This window comes from Castor canadensis, chromosome 9, assembly GCF_047511655.1.
Source record: "Castor canadensis chromosome 9, mCasCan1.hap1v2, whole genome shotgun sequence".
In the NCBI taxonomy this organism is placed as follows: domain Eukaryota; kingdom Metazoa; phylum Chordata; class Mammalia; order Rodentia; family Castoridae; genus Castor; species Castor canadensis.
Genome location: NC_133394.1, coordinates 83,499,625 through 83,516,195, shown reverse-complemented (window position 1 = coordinate 83,516,195; position 16,571 = coordinate 83,499,625).

Below are 16,571 nucleotides of genomic sequence, written 5' to 3'. Positions count from 1 at the left end.
GAAATGCTATTAGTCAGAAATGATGTAGGAGTAGTTATTCATCATCCATTTACCATTATTCATCTGTTAAATCAACCAGAATTTATAGAGTGTTTACTGTAAGTAATTCCCACAGTCTGAATCTTTTACTAGTTTGAATACCCCCAAGGAATGGCCTTATTTTTTGTCACATCCGTTTTTATTTACTCAGTATATGACACCACATTTACCTCAGAGTGAGAACATAATCAGTACAAATTGAGTTGAACTGAATTGGGTTGTCTGGTTCTGGAAAATAAAAGGTAATCAAAAGGTAATCAAGAAGAATGCAATCTTATCATTTGCAGGTAAATGAATGGAACTGGAGAACATCATCCTGAGCAAGGTTAGCCAGGCCCAGAAGACCAAAAATCATATGTTCTCCCTCATATATGGACTTTAGATCTAGGGCAAATACAACAAGGGGATTGGACTTTGATCACATGATGAGGCAAGAGCACACAAGGGAGGTATGAGGATAGGCAAGATACCCCAAAAAAAGAAAAAAAGATAGCAAAGGAACTAATGGCAGAAACTTTAAAGCAACAGAGGCCAATAGGAGAAGGAGACCAGGAACTAGAGAAAAGGTTAGTTTGAGAAGAATGAATTTAGAAGGTAACACACACGCACAGGAAAGCAATGTGAGTAAACTCCCTGTATAGCTAGCCTTATCTCAACTAGCAAAAACCCTTGTTCCTTCCTATTATTGCTTATACTCTCTCTTCAACAAAATTAGAGATAAGGGCAAAATAGTTTCTGCCTGGTAGCGGGAGGACAGGGGGGAGGGGAGAAAAGGGGCGGGGGGAGAAATGACCCAAACATTGTATACACATATGAATAAAAGAAAGTAAAAAAAAGGTAATCAGAGAGGTGGTGATTATTATCAGGAAGAAAACAACACATAACACCTCTGCACTTCCTTTAACTGAGTTACCACTGTGTGCCAAGCACTTCAACAAAAGAACACTCCCTCTCTCTCTGTCTCCCCACATATGCCTCTATGAAGACTGAGAACATTTTAGGTAACTTGCCCAATGATACTTACCTAATATGTTATGATTTGGAGTAAAGGCCACACACTTCAGGAATTTTGTGTTTGAATTCATTACTGGCTCATATGGTAGTTTTTGTTGGCTTGTTTATATTTTCTATATAAAGTAGCTTCCCTTCCTTTGTGCACTATCACAAACAATGCTATTGATTTTCAATAATGCATTTGAATTGTTTCTCTGTTAGGATTATGGGATTCATTAAAATGTTTACACTGTTACAGTGGTGACCAACAGCAGACATTTCAATGTCAGAACCAAAGCTTCCTTAATTAGCAACTTCTTCCTCTCTGTGACACTAAATAGCTCAGTGGGGGTAGGGCCAATGACCTTGGCATTGTTAATGCCTTGTCTTACTCAAATGAACTCAGATTTTAATAATCCTTTGTATAAGAATTAGATTTTACAAGCTCAATAAAAACTGAAAAAAATATATTTAAGTATTATCATGCACATGCTAGATTAAATGAAAGGGTATAAATTTAGTATTTATACATATTTACTATAGAAATATTTATTGAGCAAAAACTAGCATCATTAGAAATGTGATTTTGCAGTTGAGAACAGCTTTCTTGCACAAGAAGGGCTTTGGATCCCCTCATTCTAGGAAGGATGAATCTAAGGCAGCTGCAGCTAGTTTAGTAGGATCTTTGCCATTCTCCTTTGTCAAAGTATCTTTTTTACTCAATAATGTGAGCACTAACAGGTCCTGCTGTACTGAGTAATCATTTTTTTTTTATTCCCTGCAATCATCACTATTCACTGCTACACTGTTTAACAATGACATATATTTCTTAATAGAGAAGCCTGAAGCTAAATTTATCTCCAAACTACTGCCCAAAGTGTGTTAAAAATCAAGAGCTTATATGAGCTACAGAAAAGAATGGATATCCTTCTTATAGTTTACCATACTAGAAAATAAATAGCTTCAAGCATCCATATCTCTTGAATGGCATGGACTCAGAGCACCACTAAGTCTGCTATCTGAAAGCCAGGCTTCTTGAATCCAGGATATCATTCATGATACAAACAGATTGACAGTTATTTACATTCTTGGAAAATCAAGTTTCCTTTGCATCTTATTTATTTGTTTTGGTTAAGGATATTGAAGTGTTGTGCCTTTATCTTAACTAGGCATTGCAATCCTAGTGTGGTTATTAAATTGTAATATGAAAATTCAAGAGCTGGGATAAATGAGTATGGAGAAAATTTTAAACTTAACTTTATGCCAATTAGTATGCCCATATTAATGTGGAGATGGTCTGAGTATTTTCTAGAAGAGAACAGAAAATCTATTATAACTTGAAGACTTTTTGGAACAAAAAGGGGTGGAGATGAAGTTAAAGGAGTAGCTTTCTCAAATAGACTAGAAATAAACTGATGAAGTTTAGTGAAGGGAAATAATATCCTATTAAATACTCAATTTCATTTACATCTGTTTTCATTATTTCAGCCCTTAAAAGAAAAGATGTAAAGGGTTAGAAAAGACTAAGTACATTTTTAATATGCAAAACCTATTGTTTTCCATTTTGAAGCAATTTTTCTTAAATGTAACCTCATAAAGTATATGATAAAGGATCCAATTTTGATCATCATTTTGGAAGATTTTTAAACTAAGAGACATTAAAACTTTATCACATCTCTATCTTTTGATCCCCTTGATCTGTGTCCTCCACCCACCACCTTCCACACAGCTTCCCTTCAGTCCCCTTTTCTACCTAAGTGTCCCTAGCACAAAGGTTGGGGTGTTTATAGTACAGGCTGAAATTTTTCCCAGGAAATCAACCTAATAGGTAGTATTTTCATAGATGGCAAGATATTGCTGCTCTGAAAAGGGATGGATATTAATAACTTTCAATAAATTATTGATTCAAATTACTATTTCCTTACATAAAAATGAAAATTCACTCTATGTATTCACCAATGCTCCCTCTCAAAGAAAAGGCTAAATGCCATTGGGCAAGTATCTACTTACTGTCTTGGAAAATTCTGTTAAATGTAGTGAATCAAGATATATATCATCTGAGTGGGAACAAATCAAAATTTTTTCATATGAGCTTCGTAAACATTTGTAACTGAATTATTTATATATCCGTTGTTCATATATTTATTCAAAAATCAGTCATTGGGTGTTCCACATACAAAAACAAATGCTGGGTTCACAGAGACATTGAAAGAATGAGACATAGTTTCTCTCTACCAGTCCAGGGAGATGTCAGACACAACTGAGGGAAGAAACAGCATATACAATGGACATTTGGGATTAAACACACCAAATCATTTATAGCTTTATTTGAGGCCATGGATTCTTTATACACATGGCTCCTTGGGTTTTTGACTAATAAATGCACAAGAACAAAGGGAACCAGAAAGAATAAATAAAAAAAGAGGAATTTCTGAAGAAAATGTATTGTCAGAAGACCCTTCACTATATAAGCTATTCAATAAATATTTATTGAATATGTTATGTGACTGTATTAGTTACTTTTATTGTTGCTATGGCAAAATACCTAAAAGAACAAGTTAAAGGAGAGAAGGTTTATTTTGGATCACAGTTTCAGAGAGATCAGTCCATGATTACATGCTCCATGGGCTTAGGCAGAGCACTGTGGTGATGCAAGCCTGTGTTATAGGTTCTTCACCTCATGGTGGACAGAAAGCAGAAAAAGAAGAGACCAGGGACCAGGCACAACATTCAAAGGCACAGTCCAAGTGACCCACTTTCTCAAGCTAGGTCCCACCTCCCTTTTTACTACCTCCCAAAATAGTGCTACCAGCTAAGAACCAAGCACTCAACATTTGAGACTGTGAAAGACATTTCATTTTCAGACCATAAGAGTAACAAACACTATATTGGATTTCCATAGTGATAAGCTACATAAACTTGGTGTCTCTCACAGGGAAGTAAAATAAAATAACAAAAACAAAGTCCCCAAACCAAAAGACAAATAATATGCAAAATACTCCAGAAATATACACCCAAATTATGCTAAAGAAACCAAGTAAGAGCCTTATACCTGTTAGCTAGAAAGCAAAATGAGGAAAGGAATTTCTGGATATTTTGTTCATTGAGTATATCAATGGAAGCAAGAACAGGGCTAGACACATGGAAGCTGCTTAATAAAAATTTGTTGAATAAGTCTGGCAGATGACAGCAGGGAGTTGAACTATTGAGAAGACCTAGGTATTAGTGAGGTCTATGGGTTACTGAGAAGCTGAATGTGACAGTTTCCTACTACTGTTGTAACAAATTCCCACAAACTTAGTGACTTTATTAAAACAACGCTAAATCATTATCTTATGGTTCTGTAGTTCAGAAGTACAAAGTGGCCCCAGGGCAGCTAAAACCGAGTTGTCAGTAGGGCTGCATTCCTTCTGGAGGCTTTAGGGAAGAATTTGTTTCTTTGCCCTTTCCAGCTTTCCTGAAACCTCATTTCTTGACTCCTTACCCTTTTCCTCCATCTTCAAAGATGTAGAGACCTTTTCATGCTGCCATCTCTCTGGTTCTTTCTTCCATAACAATATCTTCCTCTTCCATGTTTAAGGACTCTTGTGATTACAGTGAGAATACCAGGATTATCTCATTATTCAGTCAGCTAATTAACAACCTAATTTGTCTTTGCCAGTAACCAAACATTTTTGCAGACATTAGGATGTAGATGTCTTTGGGACATTCCGCCTACCACACTTTTCTCTAAGTGGTGTTGTTAAAATGCTAAGACCTAAAAGATGGAGGAAGTCAGTCTTGTAAGGGGTGTGTGTTTGTGTATGAGTGTGTGTATGTGTTGTGTTTTTGTGGTGTGTGTGTGCACTCACATGCATTCATTTGCACATAAGCTACTTACTGATTGAAGTGACAGAGAGGAGACCCTTGCGTTGCAGGCTGTGGAAAGAATCTAGATTTTATTCCAGACCTACTTGAAAAGATTGGTTTTAAGCAAGAGAATGGTCTGGTTTATATCTTAAGAAGGTCACCCCTGGGAGAAGTTGTAAGAAAATAGATGGCGCAAATAAAAACAAAAACATTTTTTAACTGTAAAAAGTTAAAAGCGTGATGGTTAGGGTTTATGAGAAAGGAGAGCTGGGAGCAGGCTATGGACTCGAGGTCAGTCTGAGGTTTCCTCCTGGTCAGTTGCAGATCTGGTCAAGGGAGGTGAGGGCTAGAGTGAGGCGGGGAGTCAGGGTGGAAAGGACCTGAGTAAAGATAGTTGTTCCTCTGTGAAAACATTCTTCGCATCAAGTCTTTTTATATCTCCAGGCAATCTAAAAGGGAGGTCTTGATAGTAGGACAAATCTCAGTATCTGAGTCAGCTTCTAGACTCTAAAGAAGACGACTGAGGGTCTAGATCCTGAGTGAAGTTTCAAGAATCTGAGATGCTGACAATGTTGTTTGCAACCAAATGGAGGCAGCCAAATTTGGCAATTACATTTACTTTGGAATCTGTTACTCAAAGGCTTTATGGATGAGGAACATTTCAATGAGAATATAGACATGAAAACTCTATTGTGAAAACTATTTTTAATACTGAAAGGTCATTATTGTAATCCTCCACAGGCCTCCACAAACAAAACACATTTTGTTTCATTTTACTTATATCCATGAAACTCTGGCCTTGTAGAAAGATAGGGGAGTTCATGACATCATTTCTTGATTATAGGAAAAATCTTGGAGAATGCGAAGCAGTATTGGTGTGTTTGGTATGTTCTGAGCTGCCTTGAGCAGCTCCAGGCTAGTGGGGTGCTCAGCCAGTGTTGGCTTTCTGGATGGCATCTGTGTTTGTTCAATACATTTTAATCATCCTCATCTTCATCCTGTACTATTCATTAAAATGCCTACAGGTAAAACAGTTTATCAGTGAGGGAGTGCATATGGTGGACTGTGCTGAGCTATGATTTTAAGAGATTGCTGTTGAGACCAAGGAGAAACTAACGCTGCCAATTCCTTCTGCTATTAAGATATCGGAGTTTATATGCCATGCCAGTGTGACCAAGCAGGTGACTTGGCAGAGTATCAGCTGCACACAGATGCTCATTTGGATGCTGATTAAAATTTATAAACCATATGCCATTTTTTGGCTATCTACTTTTATAACTTATTTATTAAGTATCTTCCAAGTGTATTCATTAGTGATAGATCAAGCTCTTAAAAACAAAATTACTACCTTAAACAATTGTATTATTTTGTGTACATCAAAAAGAAGGTGACATTAAGCTGGGAGTGGTAGCAAATACCTATAGTCCCAATGGTTCAAGAGACTGAGATGGGAGGATTACTTGAATCCAGGAGCTTGAAGAAAGCCAGGAAAACAGAGTGAGACTCTTCCTCAAACAAACAACCCTTCCCCCCATCAAAAAGAACCCTAAAAAGTAAAAACTAAGAAAAGATGGTCACAATATAAGGAAATCTTTTGCAATGTGATATTTAGCCCAGGATTACAAAAAAACAAAACAAAACTTGCTGTGGCCATTTCAGGTGTTTGGAGTTAAGAGAATAAAAAGGCTTGACATTCTACCCATTTAATAAAAGTCTCTGTTCTCAATGCCATGAGGAGGTGTCTGCTGTGTGTTACAAGGAGTGACAGGATTCATTTTCTTCCTGTCCCACAGGCTTCTTTCTGGTCACTTGGCATTCTTGGTGGAAGATTGGCTGCAGACAGAAATATCCTCAGGGTGGTGGGAGAGGGAGCAAGCCACTGGCACTGCGGGCCAGGCACCCTGCAGTGAGTGGAAAGTGCTTTGGAGAAATTGTGGAGAGCTCTGGTACAGCACACAGTGGGATCTGGAAAAGATCTGTAGCAGGAGAGACAGGCACTGTGGGATGCCTGAGGGGCCTGGGGGACTCCAGAGAGGCAGCCAGCAGGAAGGAAGGCCAAATAGCCATGCAGTGTTGGGGTAACTAACAATGAGTTGGGGTTAGCGATTGATGAACACATTTCCTTCTTTCCCTTTTCACTCTCCCCGATCCATTTCCCTTTCTTTCAATATTTTTCTGAAATTATTACTTTCAAATAAGCAAGAAGTTACCACCTCACTAGTGCTTGGAGGCAATGATAAAAAGAGACAATGCACTGTGGCTAAAAATAGTCAGTTTCATTGGAATTGTTCCAATGAAAGAAATAAGAAAAATAATAGATTAGTAGTGACTGCCAAGGAAGAAATCCTGCTTAGAAAAGTTTCTGGGGGAGTAAAAACCTAAAAATCATTATTTAAGATATTATACTCACTCTGAATTTTAGTTCAGTAGCATCTTTAGGTCTCTCTCTCTCTCTCCCTCTTTCTCTCTCTTACTCATATCAAGCCCTCATCAAGCCTTAAGGCATCTGATATATTCTTTCATACATTAGACCAACAAATATTTGAGTTTCAGGAAGTGCGTTGGTGCTATGTGTTTGGTAAAGAATGGTAGGCAGATGCCCCATCACAGATGGTACTTCTTAACCCAACCTTAAGGGAAAGGCATGGCTCCAGACTTTCATCCTAGGCATCAACATCCCCTAGGATGTTGACGTGGTCAACAGAGAATTGTTCATGGGATCAAACTTAGTAGAACTGCAAGTGCCTTTCATCCAGTCTAGTCCCCCAAGAGACATTAGGTAATCATCCATGATTATACATTAAACCTTAGAAAGCTTGTAAATCATGATCAAAATGTGTGTGGATAAGAATGTACTTTTTCAGTAAAACATTTTTCAGCAAAATTTGTGAGCAATTTATTGATTATTAAAGCAATAAAATTCCCTTTAAATGTAGAAAACTACATTAAAAAGGCACAAAATGATAAACAAGACTTTTGGCGAGATTGAAAATGATACAATGCATATAAAAACTAACTGGAAATTCATGTTTGGATTATGATTGGGAGAATAGTGAATTAAATGCGCATTTGTTAATTCAATGACACTGGCTATAGAATATGCTGGCACAGACTATACTGTAGTTGGAATAGGTCTACCAATGAAATGACATGCTCTTGCCCTCAAGAGGTACACACGCCAGTTAAACCCACATTACAAGGGAACAATTGTATGTACTATGATAAAATGTATACTAGAGATTTTATGGGATCCTCAAAGAAAGGATCTAGACCCTGATTGAAAACTTCATGGACAGGACTATGTGGTGATTCACGGCTATAATCAGAACTACTCAGGAGGCAGAAATTGGAAGGGTTGCAGTTCAATGCCATCCTGGGCAAAACGCTCATAAGACCTCACCCCAACCAATAAGAAAATCTGGCTGTGACTAAAAAATTAGCTAGCATTTGTTGCCCTTAACGCAGAGAAACTAAAGCAGATACCTTAAAAGCAACTGATGCCAATAGGAAAAGGGGACCAGGAACTAGAGAAAAGGTTAAATCAAAAAGAATTGACCTAGAAGGTAACACACATGCACGGGAAATCAATGTGATTCAACTCCCTGTATAGCTATCCTTATCTCAACCAGCAAAAACACTTGCTCCTTCCTATTATTGCTTATACTCTCTCTTCAACAAAATTAGAGATAAGGACAAAATAGTTTGTGCTGGGTATTGAAGGGGTAGGGGGGAGAGGAGGGGACCGAGTGGGTGGTAAGGGAGGGGGTGGGGGCAGGGGGGAGAAATGACCCAAGCCTTGTATGCACATATGAATAATAAAACAATAAAAAAAAAGAAAGAAAGAAAAAATAACTTTAAAAAAAAAATCTGGGTGTGATGGTGTGTTCCTGTCATCCCAGTTATATAAGAAACATAAATAGAAAGATTACTGTCCAGGCCAGCCAGGGTGTAAATGCAAGATCCCATCTGAAAAATAACAAAAGCAAAAGGGGATAGAGGTATAACTCAATAGGCAGACCCATTGGCTAGCAAGTGTGAGACCCTGTGTTCAAAAAAAAATGTGGACTTTATAGAATAGATAATGATTGAGCTAAAATAAGAGATATTTTCCTTCTGAATTATAAGTAAAAGAACTATAGAGGCAGAGGGCCCAGATTCTGGCAAGAGCGTGGTATGTTGAGAAATTGTGAATAATGAACTGAGTACTAACATTGACTGGCCTCTTCCAGCTTCTAAAGGTTGCCTGCTGTCCTCGACTTATGACCCCTTCCTTTGTCTTCAAAGATAGCAAGGTGATATCTTAAAATCCCTCTCCCCATCACCCTTCAGTCTTTTAAGGACCTTTGTGATTAGCTGGAGACTCTGAATAATCCAGCAAAATCTCCCGAGTTCAAGATTTTAATTTAATCACATCTTCAAAGTTCTTTTTCTCAAGTAAGGTAACACTTTCACAGGATCTGGAGATCAAGACATGGAGCTGTTTAAGAAAACATTATTTTGACTACCACAGTACAGGAGGAGAGAATAAAATAGGAATATAATTTAGGGGGCTGTTTCTCTAATCCAGATTTAATATGAGGGCATGGCCAAGCAATTTCTGTTACATGTTTATCTAAGAGAAGTGTTTTTACACACACATGTCCACCAACAGACTTGTATAAACATGCTCACAGCAGCTTTACTTATCACAGATCCAAACTAAAAGCAATATAAGGGTCCATCAACAGGAAAATGGATAAATTAGTTGTACTTAACACACAACGGGTCACTATTTAGTGGCAGAAAGGAACAAATTCCTAGGCAGATGCTCTACCACTTGAGCCAACCCACCAGCCAATGAACAAAGTCCTAATACTAACAGAACATGGATTAATCTCAAAAACTTTATGGTGAATAAAATAAATCAGACAAAAAAAGAAATAAATTCTATGTGGTTCTCTTTGTTTGGAGTTTTAGTATAGGTAAAGCTAATTATGGTGAGAAAAATCTGAATAGTAGTTTTTCTAAGCAGGGGGCTGAGGGTGAAATTAGTTGGGAAGAGTGTGAGGGAACTCATGGAGGGCAGAAATGCTCTGTATCTCAATTGGGTTTGAAGTTACATAGGATTTATATTTATTCAAATCCACCAAATGTACACTTCCCACTTGAGCATTTTTTTGCTTATGAATTATACATCAACTAAAATAAAATATATTAAAAAGTTAATTTAGCAGTAGAGGGGATGAAAAGGACAAGGACCAAGAGGTATTTGGAATCTTAAATTGACAATAACTTGTGAGCCGCTAAATGCTAATGGGAGAATAAACAGACATGAAAATAAATGTCCAAACTGCATTAAGAAAACAAAACCAACCACTATGATTTTTAGATATAGATTTCAGTGTAGAATAACATTTTACAAAGTACTAAAACTAAGAAGCAATTAAGAATTATTATTTTATTTTTCTCTTTGTGCTTTGATTCAAAGGATTAAATGTTAATTATTAACCTCAGATGGGAGCGGTGACTGAGTTTGGATCTGTTGTAAGAAATAGGCCTGATAGGATTCAAGCTTATTTGTTAAATAGAAAAACTGCACATAATAAACACTAACTTTGCTGTGTTTCAAGGACAGTCTAAGAGGCAAATAAATTAAGCAATTAGTGTGTCTATTTGGAGCACAAACAAGATATTTCTTGATCTTTCTAGGTCTTTTGCCTGCTGTGAGTATTAGCATGGTCATCAGTGCATTCAAACTGATTTGAAGAATAGTTTCATTCAGTTGGACTGCAAATTATTTTGAAAAGATGCTGCTGTACTCAGTGCCATCATTTTAAAAGTGAAAGATTGCCTCAGAGAATCTGAATGGTTATTTTTGAAATTTATTTAAAACGAACAGACATCATCTGAATCTCCACTATGACAATTTTCTTGGGTGGCTAACTCAAAGTTCTTTCCTTTACCCTCTCCTGTCCCCACTTCTTGGCTCTTTCCTCCTCTACTGTCTTTGTAGGTGATCATATCCAGTTCCATAAACCATCCATGTGCTGATAGCTCCTGAGACAAGCCCAGACCCTTCCATCAAGCCTCAGACAAATATATTGCATATTAGCCAGAGGTTTGAACAATTCAAAGATTAGCAGCTTCAAGCTCAAAGAAATTCAGCATCAATTGTCCATAGAGCCTTATTTTGCCAACAATTTCTGCATGGAAATGGCTTGCACTACTGATTATATAATGTGTTCTTATTTTTCTCTCCATTTTCATATCCCCTCCAGAAAATTTTCTTTGGGAAGAGCTGGAGTAAACAATAATTTTTAAATATTACTTCCCTTCTGAATGATAGAGCCCAGTTTAGAGACCCTGACTTCTTGGCAGCCTATATTTTATAATTAACTTGAATACCAGCTCCCTATTTTAATTAATGAAGTTTTTGTGTATCTGTGCCCTGAGGCAACTTAAAGCAAACAGCATAATTTCTGTGCTTCTGTGAAATAAATTGGTAAACACAAAAGCTGTTTTCAGTCAGGCTAATGAAAACACACTGACTTTAATTAGCCATGAGCCACAGTTCAAGCTAACACCTTCATATCAACCTTGCAGAGTCTCTGGTGAAACATTTTAAACAAGTGTAGAACAAAGTTTATATAATTTTATTGAATTGGATGAAATGTAAAGTTTAGTTCTATCTTATAAGCAAGCTGAAACATGAAAATGGATTCAGGGGGAAAGAGCAGAAGGAATGCTTTGTATTTCTGGAGTTCCTATGTGGAAATATGATTTCTACATTTAAAAAATAAAATCTATCTGTGACAGGAAGAACCATGATTTCTATAAAATTTTCATTTTACACATTCCATTTTTAGTATCAGTTCCAAAGCAAATGACTTTGAGGAATCAAGAAGGAAAATTCCTTCATGTCATTCTTTGAGTTTTTATTATAGTGTTTGTTTGGAATGGATAAGACATGGTGAGATTTTTTTTTTTTTCTTCCTATTTTACTAAAATTAAAGTAACATTTAATATTTTAAGAGAGCAGAAAATGACAGCAAACCTAACTTAAATTTCCTAAAATACAAAAAGGAACTAGCTATGAGCTAATAGCTGATAACTCTGTCATCACTTTACTCTGGAGCTCTAATAATGCTGTCAGAATAAGATTTTTCCTGGGAATTTGACTCTGTGTTCTGTTATGTAAGCTTTGTTCTTAGGCTCCTTGGGGTTTTCAGGTTCTTATTCTCACATCTAAAATATAGAAATATGGTAGGTGTTCAATAAGCGTTGCTTTGCTTCTCACTTCCCCTTTCCCTCTGTAAATAATTTCCACTATCCTATGTCTAGATCTTTTTAATGGACTTTCTTCTCAGCCTGCTCTATCTTAGACATCACTTTATAATCTCTCTCTCTCTCTCATTCTTACTTTACTTTTTATGTAGAGTTCAGGCCTGCCATTCTTCATAACCTTACCAGATCTTATATCACAGCTAAAGGCTCCTCTCCTGTTAGTTATCTGGCCCACAGTCTCTTCATGCATGTTCTTTTTAAGTATGCTATGTCAATGCTATGTAAACTTTAACATATTCAAGACAATCATTTAAGTCTGAGAAGTGCTACTTTTCATGTTGTAACATTCAAAATAATTAAAACTAAAGCATTAAAATATTTATGATAAAAATTCCTTCTACTTAAAAAATACAAAACATTTTCTCTATGAGAATTTTGAAAAACAAAACAACAAAGGTAACTAAAGTCCGAAAAGCACAAAGAAGAAATGAAAACTGTAGTCCCATGACTCAGAGCTGCTGTTTCTTTCTTGGTAAATTTTATCCCTTCCCTCTTTCCTTCCTCATTCCCTTCTTATTCCCTTCTTTTCTCCTCTCTTTTTCCTCACTTCCTCTTTTCTATCTCTGTCTCTCTTCTGAACTTCCTCATCTTTTTGACTTCTAAATGTTGGTATACTCACAGATCAATTGTCAGACATTTTCATCTCCTCCCACGGTGAGGTCATTCAACCCCCTGGCTTTCAATCCACACATATGGCATTGAATTTCAGACTCCTGTGTCTTAATACTACTAGGCATCTCTGCTTGGATGTCTAGTAGGAATGAAAAAGAGGAGCCATTAATTTTTATGCTTGAACTTGCTTTTCTCATATCTTCTCCAATCAGAGCAAATGACCACTTCATTCTTCCAGTTACTCAGGCCAGAAACTTTGGTATCAATTTACATACTGTCTAAACCATAAGGAAAGTTTTCTCTACCTTCCCAATACTTCCAGAATCTAACTCTTTCTCATGGCTGATTACTACTGCTCTAGTCAAAACCATTATTGCTTGAGTGGATTATTCCAGGCTGTCTACTTTCACCTTTGCTCCTCCTTGGCAGTCTGAGTAATTTTTTTAAATGTTAATGATCATTTTTTAATGACACTCCTCCCTTTGAAACTCCCTCGAGCATTCCTATAACATAAAACTAAATCTTTTATTCTTATTATGGCCTGAAAGCCCCTGGCTCTATGTGATGCCTGTCTCTGACCTCATTCCTCATTTTCTGTGTTCCTTACTCCATGCTGGCAGGAAATGCCTCCTGCCTACTCTTGGTATCTCAGAGGCTTCTGAGACAGCAGAAGACATTTTGTATTGGGGCACCCTCTTGAGAATCAATGAATCAGGAGTCATTAGGGAGCTGTGCTCTACCAGACTCAAGACTTCACGGTGTGGACTTACTGAATGTTACCATTTTCTTCTTCTTCACTTTTGTTGGTTGTGCCCCGCCGCACACACCTGCACTCCTGCCTTCCCCATCACTTCTTAGCCCCACTTGGTCCTATTTGCCCCAGAGTACTTTTTGCCTACTAAGTCCTTTAATATGTTTGTCTCCTTCTAAATATTATTATAATTGCTGTGTTATCAGGCAGTGTAGTTTGAAGGTTAGTTTTAAAAATCACAAAAAAAGTAGCGTAGATTTTCTATGGTTCTGACTTGCACACTCTACAGGAACTGTAGCATCTCCAGATTGGTCTTGGCAAAAATCTAGGTCAGAGTTGGAAGTCTAGGATGGATAACTTTCATTTCTCTCACTTGTTCTGGCTCATCATAGTGATTTCTGCTTAATACTGGTATCCAAAGTGGGAGGTGTACTGTTGCTGCTAGCCAAAGGTACTATTGTTCTTGTGGAGCTGCCATTGACCAAGGTCAAGGGAACCAGTATTTTCTTAGTTCTTTAAGATTTAAAATTGAGGGTACTGAAGATGCTTTCAACACAGCCAAAGCTGTTGCCCTTCACACCCTTGCTGATGGCAGCAATGGTCAGTGTCCACATGGACTCTAGCTTTTTCATCTATCCCTGCTTTGTTTATGCAACTCAGCCCCTACCCCCAGGCTGAATGTTGTATAACCATTTGTGTGGCACACATTCACACATACATAATGCATGCATTCATTCATTCCAACCATGCATCAAACACAATTATAGGCCCTAGAAATGCAGCAGTGAGTAAAACAGAGGAAGTCCGTAGAGTTGACCTTCAAGAAGGTAAGAAAGACAATAAAGCAAATAGGTTACAGCTTAGTGGAATTTCAAGTAATAAGAGCTAAAAGAAAAATAAGGAGAATATGGGAGTAAATATCTATATTGATATCTTAAAATAATGATTTTGACCTCCTGACTCTCAATACAATATGCAAGGTTAACTTCATAATATCAGTTAGTAAATTTTCATGCACAGTTGAAATCAGTGAAAGCATTCGACCCTGACAAGATATAGTCCTCCTGAAAACTTTTAAATTTGTCTTAGACTGATATCTGTTCCAGTTCTGAGTCACTGAATTATGGAGAATGTGTAATTGCATGCTCTAAGATGCTATTTTCCAAGGCCAAGTGCTAGATCAAAGGTGTGTTAATATATAGTTGGAGGGATTTTATCTGAAATTCCTACTATCCTTTCTACCATGGTGAGAATTATTTTGAAGAAAATGGAAAGAATCAAAGCAGAGCTGTTAATCTGGAATCTGGAGACCTCAGGTTACAAGCAAGTGGCAGTGACTAAGTTTGGAAAACTAGTAGAGAAAGAAAGGGCACCATTCAGCTCCACTGAATATGAGTTACTTGAAGGCCATCTTAGTTCTCCCCCATAGGATCCCATAGCAGTCTTTTCAGTCGCCCATGGACTAAGTTCTCAATGTGTTGCTAAGCTGAGAGAAGAAAGAATGACCATTAGTCTAAGGCAAAGCAGTAGACAAATGTCAAACCAATTCTGAGATGATTTCTACAGCTATGTGTTTGGTAGGCTAGGAGGTGGAGCAAAATGTTTTGAGTTGCAGTTTTCTTCATATTTCTTAATTTTTATATTTATGCATGATGGAAGTAGAATTATTTTATAGTAAGTCACTTGCAGGGAACTTCTTGTGCAATTATTAACACTTACTTTCTGAAGTTGTCAGAATTCATAATTTCAGCTTTGTTAGGCCAGGCCCATTTATTATAACAAATGGGAGATGCCACTCTAGACAGTCACAATTTGGTGAGAGCAAAGAAAAATGAAGTTTAATTTTATCTATGTTACAGCATAAAAAGAGAGAGGAAATTAAATGTGTACATTCTCATAAATATTTAAGTCAGATTTTTTGATCTATTGAAGAATTTTACAAATAAATCAATTTGACTAATATAACAACTAGAAAAAAGAATATAGCTATGTTAATCCTGTACCAGAAAGGAATTCTTGAAGGAGAGTAGTTCCTTGAACTCTTTGAGGCCTGTCTGTCTTTAATAAGCAAGACTACTTTAGGTCACAGTGTAGTGGTTACCATGCTATGTTGGTACACTATTTTAGCACTTGAGTTCTTATTTCATTGCTTACCAGTAGTGGGAACATGGGCAAGGTTCTTGATTTCTCTATGCTTCATTTTTCCATATTAGTCCCAGCTTATAGATACTATAATAGAGCTGTTTTAGTCAAAGTGTGCCTAGAAAACTGCAAACAAATCAGTTCCTCCTATGACAGTTGTACTTCTCAGCTCTGTGTCACTGTAATGAAGTAAATGACAGTAGCTACTTATGAAGTGGGGAGGTTTATTTTGGCTTACAGTTCTGGAAGTTCAATTCCAATATTGGGTGGCTCATTGATTTGGGTCTCTGGTGAAGACATACATGGCAGTGGCCACTCACCTTAGAGTGAGTGAGCTCCTCTCAAGCCAGGAATTAGAAAGAGACTGAGAGACTAGGTTTGTTTATTATGAACACAGTGCAGATTTAATTCAGCAACAGTTCTATTCAAAGAGCAATAGATTTCTAGAATCAGAAGCTCTCATTTCATTACTTACTAATTGTGTTTCTTTGGCAAATTGCTTAAACTTGTTGCTCTTTACTTTTATGCTCTGTTAAATGAGGCAAAGACCAGCTGTGTACTTTAAAGAAATATTAAGAGGATTAAGTGAGATGATCAATAGAAAATTCATGAGAATCAGACAGATTTGGTTACTTTACTATTTAAGAACTTGGCCAAGTTATATAAACTCTATGTACCTAAGTGTTGTAAAAAAAATCAAATAAAGTGTGCCTGCTTTTTGAGGTACATAACAAATATGAACCAATACTAGAGCATGAACACTTCCTAGATGATGGTGGTTAGTATATTTTTATAATTTAAAACATGTTGCGTGTGCAATTCTAGGGGCCCAATCTACTTAAAACTCTGTATAGTTACCAAA